Below are 13,193 nucleotides of genomic sequence, written 5' to 3' on the forward strand. Positions count from 1 at the left end.
GGTTTCAGGTCTGGGCACAGCACGGAAACGGCATTGGTCGCGCTGGTTGATGATCTCTGGAGGGCTCGGGACAGGGGTTATTCCTCTGTTCTGGTCCTATTAGATCTCTCAGCGGCTTTTGATACCATCGACCATGGTATCATGCTGCACCGGCTGGAAGAGTTGGGGATGGGAGGCACCGTGTTACGGTGGTTCTCCTCCTTTCTCTCCGACCGGTCGCAGTTTGTGTTGGCAGGGGGGCAGAGGTCGACCTCGAGGCCTCTCATTTGTGGAGTGCCGCAGGGATCGGTCCTCTCGCCCCTTCTGTTCAACATTTATGTGAAGCCGCTGGGCGAGATCATCCGTGGCTTTGGGGTGAGATACCACCAGTACGCTGATGACACCCAGCTGTACATCTCCACCCCAGGCCACCCCAACGATGCCCTTGAAGTGATGTCCCAGTGCCTGGAGGCTGTGCGGATCTGGATGGGGAGGAACAGGCTCAGGCTCAACCCTTCCAAGACTGAGTGGCTGTGGCTCCCGGCATCCCGATATAGTCAGTTGACTCCATCACTGACTATTGGGGGCGAGTCTTTGGCCCCCACTGAAAGGGCTCGCAATCTGGGAGTCCTCCTGGATAGGCAGCTGTCTTTGGAGAAACATCTGACGGCTGTTACCAGGGGGACCTTTTATTAGGTTCGCCTGATTCGCCAGTTGCGGCCCTTTCTTGATCGGGATTCCCTGTGCACAGTCACTCATGCCCTCGTCACCTCTCGCCTTGACTACTGTAACGCTCTCTACATGGGGCTCCCCTTGAAGAGCACCCGGAGGCTCCAGCTGGTCCAGAATGCAGCAGCGCGGGTAGTGATGGGAGCAACATGGCGCTCCCATGTAACACCACTCCTGCGCGAGCTGCACTGGCTCCCGGTGGTCTTCCGGGTGCGCTTCAAGGTGTTGGTTATCACCTTTAAAGCGCTCCATGGCATAGGGCCTAGCTATCTCCGAGACCGCCTGCTGCTACCGATGACCTCCCATCGACCCGTGCGCTCCCACAGAGAGGGCCTCCTCAGGGTGCCATCAGCCAAACAATGTAGGCTGGTGGCCCCCAGGGGGAGGGCTTTCTCTGTGGGGGCTCCCACCCTCTGGAATCAGTTGCCCCCGGAGATAAGAAGAATCCAGGACCTCAATGCCTTCCGTCGTTCCCTGAAAACCTATCTTTTTCAGCAAGCCGGGTTGGCTTAAGAAGAAATTTTAAAATTTTTAAATCCTTTTAATTAGTCTGCGATTTTTAATTTTTTGGGCCAAATTTTATATATATTTTTAAATGTTTTAATATTTGTATTCTATGTTTTTTATCTTGGCTGTACACCGCCCTGAGTCCTCAGGGAGAAGGGCGGTATATAAATTCGAAATTAAATTAAATTAAAAAATTAAATATAACATATTATTTTTAGGCCATGATTGGGATTCACTTGCCTTCATTTTTGTCTTAAGAAGCTGTTTTAAAGCCCAATAAAATATGTGTACAAGGGAAAGAGGATGGATTGTTGAGAAAACACATTTGGCACTCATGCCTGTAAGGATGTGTATTTTGAGAATACAAACTAATCAATGAGGAGAAGGAAGGAGAAGGAAAGGAGAAGGAGAAGTTTGTATTAGACAAATTTCCAGTGTGTGTGGGGGGGGGGTGAGCTTTCCAAAGTCACAGATGCGCTGATAAAATCTTTTATCTCTTCCTGGCAAGAGGTGTTTATTTAAAAAGACATATATAAAACTAGAATGCTACTCACTAAGGAGACACGGATGAACAATACCCTGCAGTAAAAACACTTGTCCTTTTGCTAAATCCCAGCAACTAAAACCTGAAAGAGAAACCCTTCCTTTTTGCCCTTAAATAAATGCAGTTGGAAAGTGTATGCTGCTTTTTCAGAAAAACTCCACGCGGCCTTTTGCCACCTGCCCTCCTACCTCCGATTCAGTTGCAGACACAAAACCCTTGCCGATAAAGAAAAGATTGATTTGTACAGTAGCTATTTTTCTCACCATAAATTCTCAATCTATGTGTGTCAGCAGACAAGAGGTACTGTTCTCACACTCCAAAAAAAAAACCCAAGGAACCGACATGCCCGGCCAAGAAGCACACATCTATTGCAGCCCATGGGGTGACCGTTTCAAAATGCTCACCCAACTGGGGTGTTTGTGGACAGTTTCTACTTCACTCTTCCATTGCAATTATCTCTGTCTTGGAAAAATCTGTGCAGGAAAAGTTACTTCAGTAAGTACTTTGGTAAAAACAAATAAACCACCCTGTTATTTTGCTGATGCCACATTTGGGTTTAAGAAGTACGAGCTGAAATGCTAAGTGAATGGATTGCATAGAGCAAGCCGTCCTTTCTCAGACTAATTTGTCACACAGGATCACTGGGCAAGTAACTTGTCAATCATTGCTCCTTGGAGAACAAGCAAAACTTATATGTAACATGTATGTATGTTAGCCCCATTTCTCTTAACCTCTAACAAATCTTGAAAATGTCCATCTTTCAATCCTGGGGATTTCATGCTGCAGCATGGTTATATGAGGCTAAATGATGTTCTCTCATTATCTTGGGGTTCTTTTATATTTTTATTCCTTATTTTTGTTGTTATTGATGTTTGAAGTTTTTATATAGTGATGGGGGGGGGGTATTGTTACCGCATTCTGTTTGTAAGCTGCCCAGAATCACTTTTTGTGAGATATTTGTCAAATAAATAACATCCTTATATTGTATAGACATTTGTTTCCCCAAAGCATGAATTAGCTACTAGATTTTGAAGTTTCCAAATCTATAATTTCTTTTTAAGGATGATTTTCCTTCCCACTCAAATTCTTCAATCTCCTGCCCTCCTAATATACTCTGCTAGGGAAAGCTTGGCCAAAATTGTTGAAGACTCTAAGATGTTGAGACTCTAGAAAGAGTGCCAAGAAGAGCAACAAAGATGATTAGGGGACTGGAGGCTAAAACATATGAAGAACGGTTGCAGGAACTGGGTATGTCTAGTTTAATGAAAAGAAGGACTAGGGGAAACATGATAGCAGTGTCTCAATATTTCAGGGGCTACCACAGAGAAGGAGTCAAGCTATTCTCCAAAGCACCTGTGGGCAGGACAGGAAGCAATGGGTGGAAACTAATCAAGGAGAGAAGCAACTTAGAACTAAGGAGAAATTTCCTGACAGAACAATTAATCAGTGGAACAACTTGCCTCCAGAAGTTGTAAATGCTCCAACACTGGAATTTTTTAAGAAGAGATTGGATAACCACTTGTCTGAAGTGGTGTAGGGTTTCCTGCCTAAGCAGGGGTTGGACTAGAAGACCTCCAAGATCCCTTCCAACTCTGCTATTCTATTCTATTCTATTCTATTCTATTCTATTCTATTCTATTCTATTCTAATTTCAGAGCTATCGAGAGCTGAAGAAGCTTCTTGGATGAGAAGCGAAACATCTTCAAAGAAAAAACAGAAAGTCCAGTTGTCTTTTGAAAAAGCACCTTTGGGACAACCGTGACCCCGATGACTGAGAATCTCCATAGACATTTAGCTATGCACTTTGGCATGAACACCCTTCAAATGGTGTGGGAGTATGAACTCTATTTATTTATTTATAAAATTTCTATCCCATCCATCTCACTGATACAGCAAGTCTAAGTGGCTTACAATACGATAATCTTTTCCCACTGTTATCTGGATATTTGGGAAGAATTGCTTTCTTTGTTGCATTCCAATAGCATCAATCCATTAGGCACCACTCTGAGGAATGCCTCTGTTTATCATAGTTCACAGCCTTTAAAGCCTGCAAGCCATATTTTTGTTATTAATGAATACGAGCATTAACGCACCTAATGGTAACATATGGCTTGTTTGCTTAGCAACTAATAAACAACAAATCTTCATCTGGCAAGAAATCTCCAGGTGACCGTAATAGCTATCTGTTATGACATCTGGTTCAGCAGCTTGAAGAGTTGCAGTGCCTGACCTATACACTCATCAATCATTCCTCCTTCAGAGGATCAATTGTAAGCAGGCAAAAATAGGGCCGGGTTTTTTTTTTCCATTTCCAGTTTGCTATAAACTTCTCGTTTCCTCTCTTAGTTACTGGTACGAGGAAAGCTCAAAGAGCAAGCACTGACAGTTCAGTGGAGACAGAAGGGTTGGTTGAACTGATACACGAATACATGATTAATTGATAAATTCTACAATAATCCAGATGCTTGTACTGCACTGTGCAAAGGATGGTTCACAGGGAGGTACTCTATCATGATAAACTAGAAAATTCACAAACAAAATATTGAAGGAAGCAATGAGCTCTTATAGATTGGAAGGTGATGTTCCACTTTTTCATTCAGTTAAGCACACCCCAGCAGCACAGAGCAAAAACTAACAAGCCACCAGTGGTACCCTAATTAATTAATCCACTGAAGACTGCAGCCCCAACATAGAAGAGCTTACAAAATGTCAATTGTTAAGCTGAGAAACAGAAGCTGATCCTGGAGGGCAATTTGTTTTTTCTTTTTTCTTTTAAATTAGATTACAAGACAGTTTTAAATGAGCCCTGAAGACAGGTTTAGAAAGGTCTTACTGCTTCTGGCATCTGAATTTATCTGGTTTCTCTTCCGATAAACAATTGTTAAAGACTTTTCTCTAGGGCTCCTTGTGAAGTTTTACACCTAAAACGGTATTGCAACTTACTGAAGTTGAGGAGTACAGTGGGATGTTGTAGTGTTTGACACTTGTCTGCAACTGCTTAAAGCAGCAGCACTTTTTTCTGGAATCTTGCGGCTTCAGCTGCCTTGGGATCCTACGAAAAGTTGCATTTGGCCTGGGGATCTATGGATGCAGGGAACCCATTAAATTAGGGGGTCTCCAACTTTAAGCTTGACGGGCTTCAACTCCCAGGATTCCCCAGCCAAGCTTTGAGTGTGAGTTTAGAATACCCTCTCCCCCTTTTGGTTATGATACAGTTTGTAACTACTTTTGTTACATTTTCATGATTTTGTTTTCATGACATTGGTTGTTTAGCTTTGTGTTTAACTAGGTGTGCCATCCAGAGTCACAAGTGTGAGATGGGCAGCTACATAAATTCCACAAATAAATAAGTTGCAGACAGGGGCAATGTCCTGCCTCTGTGTGCATCAGATTGTCTTTTGTCTTTGAATCCCAAGTACTGGAAAGCGCTAGAATTCAGGATCAAAGTCTCTCAAACTCTTCTGGCATCTAAAACAGAAAATTGCAACCATGCCTTGTTCTGGGAGTTAAAAATAAAAAATAAAACAAGAAAATAAAACAAGCAAACAATCTGGGGCCTCTCTTGTGTCTCTAATGCAGTTGCTTGAGGTGACTTCCTCACAAAAACACCTGCATCTGGCAAACAGCATCTGTGAACAAAAAGAGCGCAGTGAAAAAGCAAATCCTTTTCGGCCTTAAAGGGAATTTGGAGACTTTCTGATTTCTGATGGATGCAGACTTTCATTCAAACGAGTCCTTTGTCTCTTTAACATATCTAGGCTCATTCATAGGGCTGCTTGCTTGCCTTCAGAAGTTATTCCTTCTGGACAACTTGTCCACACAAATGTTTGAGTAGCCTTTGGTTTGCCTTCCTATGGCTGAGAAGAGAAATTGGAGGGCCCCCTTCCCTGGGTTTTGGCTGATTCTCAGTCAATGGTAGCAATTGCTAAGAGATGGAGAGGAGAGGAGACGGGAAGGGAAGATGGAGTGGGAGGAAAGAGGGCTCAGGAGAGCAAAGTATGGGTTTGCGCTGGGCTCTTCATTCCTTATTCATTGTAAAAGGGGGATCAATCCAACTAACTGGTCCAGAGAGATAAGGATTTCAGACAATCTGCCTAGGCTTGATAAGAGCAGCTCACATTGCAGAAAGATTATTTGTTAAGAATCTCCATGGAATAAAATACGCAGCCAAAGGCCTTATCGCTGGAACTCATTATCCATTCACACACATGGTTGCCATCACCAATTTTGCTATAAACACATATCATCTGCTTGTAGCTGAACCTCACAAGGTAATTTAGGCACTAACCTGCCTGTTTGTTGAGCAGAGGGAGGGAGACAAGACAGGAGGGGGGGACACAAGCTTAGAATCCTGCAGCTACAGCTATTGTTTGAATCAGTTATTCAAATTTAAGTAACTTCTTTGAAGCAAATCCCAAATTCTTGTTTACGGTTCCCAAAGCTTCACAAGGGAGCGGATACCATCTGAAGGCTGTTTCAAACGTCTATCCTGCAGAGAAATATCTAAAATAAGGCCAATCTGGTAGTCTTCAAACATTTTTGAATCCATAAATTAACGCTGGGTGTAGTGAACTAGATGGGTGGGAGTTAAAACCTAAAACATTTGGAAAGAATCGGGTTGCCATCCCTTGCACCATAGATGTATGGAATTATATAATTTCTATTTATTTACTAGCAAGAATGAAAAGGGTGGAGGTGAGTGGCTCCACAGGGAAGTAAAATTGGGGATTTGTTGGAATGCCACAAGAGGTAAAGAGCCATTTCTTCTCAGTGCTGCTGTTTTTATTTTGCAGAGAGAAGCCAAGGTATTAACAGATTAAGGAAGCCTATTGAAAGAAGTTTGAAAGAGTCACTCCCCCCAAATAATGTATCTTTAAGGCCTAGAGTAGCCATTAAAATACCTTAAGAAATTAAAACAGGAGGGTGTGATGAAAGAAAGGACAAGAGCAAGGTGTATTTTTAAAAATAATTAAATGCACTTTCAGCCAAAAAAGGGAAAAACTGTAAGAATAAAGAACACTGTTAGATGTGCACTCTACCAACCTATCAATATGATTGTTGATATTTATGCCCTTTCTCGACCCTGTCTAGCAACTTTCTGTTGCCTAGCAAAATATTAAAGACTGCTGCTAATGTCCACACTGCAGTGACACAAGTGCAGAATACAAGATGGTCATCCTTTCTACCTCAGTTAAAATGTCTATCCTTTGGTTTATAGCCTGGTGCCTTAACCACTACATCAAACTGGCTCTCTTATAAGAAAGAATTATCAAATTTCTTCTTTTCTCTCTCTCTTTTTTTTCTTTTTGTAGTTGTCATTTATCCCATTTCAAGTGCATTATATTCCTTTATTATATCTTGTTCAATTTTTCCCTTTCTGCAGGTTTTTTTTTTCTTTCACCTTTTCCAACTTTAGAGCCTTTTCCAGAAGGCTGAGTAAGAATTTGAGCCTGGAAGAAACAGCTCCTAAAATCCTTCCCCAAGACTGTACTAGCCTTAGATCAACAGACAGCTTCTGCATTTTGACATGTTAAATTTCTATCCCCAAAGCTTGTTTCTATCCCTTTATGTGGGTCTATTTGCATTCACTGGACAATATCAGAGTAGGGGGGGATAATATTTTTATTATTGGTTCAGTGAAGGACAACCTAAGGTAATTTACTTATGAGCTTGGGATGAGATGCCAGAAAAGGTATGTTGCCAATACCTGTTTGTTGGTGCTAGTGGAGAAAGGTCTTGGTATAAGCGGAATACAGCATTTTTTAGGCTAGGGAATTAACAAATATATGTTTGACAAGAAGAATATAGGCATCCTGCATTTTATTACACTTTAATGAGAAGGAAGGACTCACTGGAGAAGAGCCTAACGCTGGGAAAGATTGAGGGCAAAAGAAGAAAGGGACAACAGAGAATGAGGTGGCTGGATGGAGTCACCGAAGCAGTAGGCGTGAGTTTAAATGGACTCCAGAGGATGGTAGAGGACAGGAAGGCCTGGAGGAACGTTGTCCATGGGATCGCAATGGGTCGGGCATGACTTCGCAGCTAACAACAACAACAATGTCTGTGGAAGGAAAGAGAAGAGGATGACCAGCAGTAAAGTGGATGGACTCGACTACCATGGTGATGGGTGCATCAAGGAAAGCTGAAGGACCACACTGGGGACAGAATATCCTGGAGAAGATCTCTGTGTGTGGTTGTTTAATACGGTAGTTGACACTGACTTGAAACCCAAAGATTCTCACTGTATCTCAGAAACCAACCAGTTTCACATTATTAGATCCTGTCCTGTGAAAGTTATATGAATGTTTCCCAGTAACAACAAATGTTAGCTGCCTGGCTGCAAGCTTTTGTTCTTTTCATGCTTTTCAAAAATTCCCTAAAGAGAATGATAATTGGGCTGCAAAGGAAAAGGAATTCCCCAGGAAACCTGGCATTGTAGATCTGATCTGCTCTGGACTCAGACATCCAACCTGCTGGCAGCAATCCTTGGAAGCAGTAGTGCAGACTGGACTTTTGTTTTAAGGGCTCCCTTTTATGAGGGTCTCCAATGTTTGCTCAGAACTCCCTGAACCCGGCAGCTGGAGGACGCCGTTACCAACACACGGACAAAGCGCACAATTGAGGCTGATTAGAAGCATCAGAAATGTAAACAGGGAAGCTTTTCATCCCAAAGAAACTGCTCAAGAAACAGGGAGGAAATAAGGAAGCTTTTCATCCCCAAGATACGGCTCCAGGAACGGAAAAAGAGATGCTGACGGACAGCATCACGCTAAATGGGGTGCGATGTTGGTTTGAGATGAGTGGCTACAAAAGTCAAACGGAGTTTGATGGCACTGGCACTGACACTTCAGCGACCTTGACTTCCCAGGCTGCTTGAAAGGCCAAACACCGCATTAATTAGCTAATTTAGAGGGAAGAGAGAAAGGCTGTTTCTGAAGCAAGCATGAGAGCGGGAAAGAAGTTAATAGGGCTGGGGCAAGTGCCACTTAAAGCATCATTATGGAAGCAGAAAGAGGGAGCTGGAGGGTGGAGAGGAATGCGCCTAGGAAAAGGACTCTTCAGTTTAATTACCACAGAAAGAGAGAGGAGCTACTATGGTTGACAAAAGTTTTGATTTTATAGTGTCTGCAACCGGGTACCAAACAACGATTCCAGTTATTTCTGAAGGAGTTTCAAAAAGATAAAGACTGTGGTCATCATAGCGTGGAATCCCCTACAGCTTTCCAGAATAGCATCTTAAAATAGTTTTAATCACTTGTCAATTGCATCCATATTTTTCCACTCTGGCCAATTTCTTGCCAAGCAAGGCAACAGTTTGCCAGAGCCAGATAGAACCGGCTGAATTTCACCCCTGGTGTAAGGTCAGGTAGGATGATTTACTCAAGCGGTGGATTTTTAGTGTCAGTGAAGAAGGTTCAGCAAGTTATTTAATCCCTGAGAAAGAATTAATCAGAATGTTTCTCTTGTTCAGATCCCTTGCAATGATTGAGAGCTACGTTCTAAACCTGCTCTGTTTCTCACAAACTGAATTAAAACTGTGTCCTGCTGAGGTGTTTGTGCTGGGGAGAGGAAAGGTCCACTGACTTTAAGATATGGTTTCAGATACCGTACTAGTTTTCATCATAATACGTGACCCATGGTCAAGATAATCAAGATGCAGAAGACGATAGCAAACTTGCATAGTTTGAATCTTCAATCTAAAAATTCCCTTAAGCCGAGATCAGCTCCTGATGACTATCTGGATCAGTGTTTCTCAAGCTTGACAGCTTGAAGATATGTGGATATGCTGGTTGGGGAATTCTGGAAGTTGAAGTTCACACATCTTGAAGTTGCCAGGGTTGAGAAATACTGACCGGGATGGATCAATTATTTTTCATGAGAGCAATACAAAAGTTATTTGCCAATGTCTTCTTCCAGATGTTTCTTTCTCTTCCTCACCCCTGCAATTTCTTCTTGGTTTCTCCTCCTCCTCCTCCTCCTCCTCCTCCCCCTCCTCCTCCTCCTCCTCCTCCTCCTCCTCCTCCTCCTCCTCCTTGAACTAGACTTTTATCATTTCGGGATCAGCCAAGATTAGATAGAAAATTTAAAATCAAAATAATACATTGTAGGGCAGTGTTTCTCAACCTCGGCAATTTGAAGATGTGTGAACTCCAATTTCCCAGCCAATTCCCAGAATTCCTCATTGCTTTCTGGGGAATTCTGGGAGTTGAAGTCCATATATCTTCAAGCTGCCAAGGTTGAGAAACAGCGCTGTAAAGTATAAATTTTTGAAGGAAAAAAAAATCCCATGTGGATTTCACAAATGTAGTTGTGATCAGTTAGATTTTCTTTCCTGTCTTGAGAAAATATAGCAGTGATCAAATCAAAACATCTATTCTTAGTTACATCTAGGCTACTAGATGTAACTAGTAAAAAAGTTACTGTGTACCAAATTACTTGATTTGCCTAATCATTAATTTTGTACCAGTATCAAATATTAAATCAGCTTTCTCCAACTGGTGGTGTCCATGTGTTTGACTATGACTTCCATAATTTTCAGTCAGCATTGGAAAGATGGTATTTATAATCAAACACATCTGAAAGAGACTAGACGTATTTGAGGAAGACAATATGTTACAAGCAGATCAATGGGATAAATTTATGGAGGAAAAATCCCTTGTTTCTCTCAATAAAATTACGAAGCACCAAAGAAATTGCAAACCACCAATATTAGGAGAGCTTAGAGTTTTAAAGCTGTACACATTGTTTCCAGAACGATCTTGTTCAAAATTCCAGAGGATTCCCCAACCATTGAGAATAGATTTTCAGCAGGACATGACATTAGAAGTAAAGAGGGAAGTCTAAGATTCATCACCTTGGCTTCTATCAGTGTAAATATTCTACTGTAGGCCTAGAGAGCCGTGGTGGCACTGTGGTTAAAATGCTGTATTGCAGGCTAATTCTGCCAACTGCCAGAAGTTTGATTCTCACTGGCTCAAGGTTGACTCAGCCTTCCATCCTTCCAAGGTCAGTAAAATAAGGATCCAGATTGTTGGGGGCAATATGCTGACTCTGTAAGCCTCTTAGAAAGGGCTGTAAAGCACAATGAAGCGGTATATAAATCGAAGTGCCATTGCTATTGCTAAGGTACCTGTGGTCTTTCTGAATGTTACTTTCCAGCATCCCACACCAGTGGTTATGTCAGCTGTAAAGCTAGAAACTGTAATTCAGCAAGCAAAATCTGGAAAGCAATAGGTTCACAATTCCTACTTTATTGGATTAGTCTTTTGTAGACAACAAGATTTTACAGCATTCTGGGAATTCCTAACACATTTAGAGGATGCGCATTTGAGAGTAGTTGAGCTAATTTTTTTGAACATACTAGTGAAATGAAATAAGTTATGAAAATAATCCAGATCTTACAGAAAGAAAATAAAAGACTAAATAAACACAAAGGTTATCTCCATTTCCATCAGAAGTCTGTGAAACTCAGAAATTTTAAAAGGCCGTTCTGTAAAGTTTGAGTAAAAGCCAGCAGTTTATGGATATTAACAGAAGAAGAAAATACGCTTCATTCTAGGGAATGTATGTTATGTTGTTTTTGAAAAACTACTATTCCAGGATATCCTAAGCTTCATTCTTTACACCTTAGGGACTTCTTGGTCACAATTAGTTCCCGTTCAAAGGAGGAAAGCAATGATTTCAAATCAAGTGAAAATATGAAGCTATGGTTTAATGTTGGATTTTGTATTCTAGGTTCTTTGGAGGTCATTTGCAATAGTATTTCATTCAATTTCTATAGGAAGCTGCGGGGAACTGCAATTTCCAGCTTGTTCACACAGAGATAAGCAAAGAGATTGCCTGCAGATGTATTAAACTCATAAGAATATATGAGATCATCACCCTAAATAGCCCAGCACAGTGGCAAACTAAATGCATACGGGAAGTTCACAACCAAACGAAGACAGTAGCTTCTCCCATTTCTGCTCTCCAACAACAGATACTTAAAAGTATGTGACCCCAGAAGTGCCATACAACCATTGGAACTAGTTCCTGACAGCCAGATACTTGACAAATTTCTGCAATCCACTTTTAAAATAATTTAAATTGACAAAATATGATGCAATTTAATCATGTTATACAAAGAGGTTCCTTCTTTTATCAGTGCTGAATCTCCCTGCATTTAGAGTCAATGGGTGACAAAGTATAGAGAGGTAAGAAAAAAAGTCTTTAACCCCAAACTTTGAGTTCTGCTCCTTGTATTTTCATATTCATAGGTGTGCCTCAGAGGTGGGTTTCAGCAGGTTCTGACCAGTTCTGGAGAACCGGTAGCGGAAATTTTGAGTAGTTCGGAGAACCGGTAGTAAAAATTCTGACTGGCCCCACCCCCATTTATTCTTTGCCTCCCAAGTCCCAGCTGATCGGGAGGAAATGGGGATTTTGCAGTAACCTTCCACTGGATTGGGGATGGAATGGAGATTTTACAGTATCCTTTCCCTGCCACGCCCACCATGCCACACCCACAGAACCGGTAGTAAAAAAATTTGAAACCCTCCAGTGATGTGCCTCCATATCTGTTTTTGTTTTAATTTGTAAAATCCTGAATGCTGTAGTTCTCCTCAAAGGAGAATTCCATTTTGGCACCTTTTCCACATCTGCAACACGGTGTGTCAATCAGGGTTTGAAAAAGTTTTCCAAATGTTATGCCATACTTACTATACAGATAGTCCTTGACTTACAACAGTTCATTTAGTGATGTTTGAAGTTACTACAGCGCTGAAAAAAGTAATTTATGATCATTTTTCACACTTATGACCATCACATGTGATAGTCATGTGATTTACATTCGAATGCTTGACAACTGGTCCATATTTATGATGGTTGCAGTATCCCGGGGTCATGTGTTCCCCTTTTGTGACCTCCTGTCAAGCAAAGCCAATGGGGAAAGCCAGATTAATTTAACAATGATGTTGCTAATTTAACAGCTGTAGTGATTCAGTTAACAAACGTGGCAAGAAAAGTCATAAAATGGGGCAAAATTTACTTAACAAATTTCTCACTTAGCAACATAAATGTTGGGCTTGATTGTAGCCAATACCTATACTGGCAATTTTATTTTTAATTTCTCTTATGATGATTCTGCATGAATTATCATGCCAATCTATCTACACCACAGGGGACATTTCCATTATGTTATTTATTTATTTATTTATTTATGAGTTTGATTTATATGCCGCCCTTCTCTGGAGACTCAGGGCGGCTTACAATGCTTTAAGTAATAGCCTTCATACTTTTGTATATACCTGCTTAGTAGGGCTTTTTTGGTCCCCCCTAAGCGGTGTTCTATTTTATACAAAGTCAGCTTATTGCCCCAACAAACCGGGTCCTCATTTTACCTACCTCGGAAGGATGGAAGGCTGAGTCAATCTTGAGCCTGGTGAGATTTGAACTTGCA

This window comes from Pantherophis guttatus, chromosome 2 (assembly GCF_059756535.1).
Source record: "Pantherophis guttatus breed Tessera chromosome 2, ASM5975653v1, whole genome shotgun sequence".
NCBI classification, from domain to species: Eukaryota; Metazoa; Chordata; class Lepidosauria; order Squamata; family Colubridae; genus Pantherophis; species Pantherophis guttatus.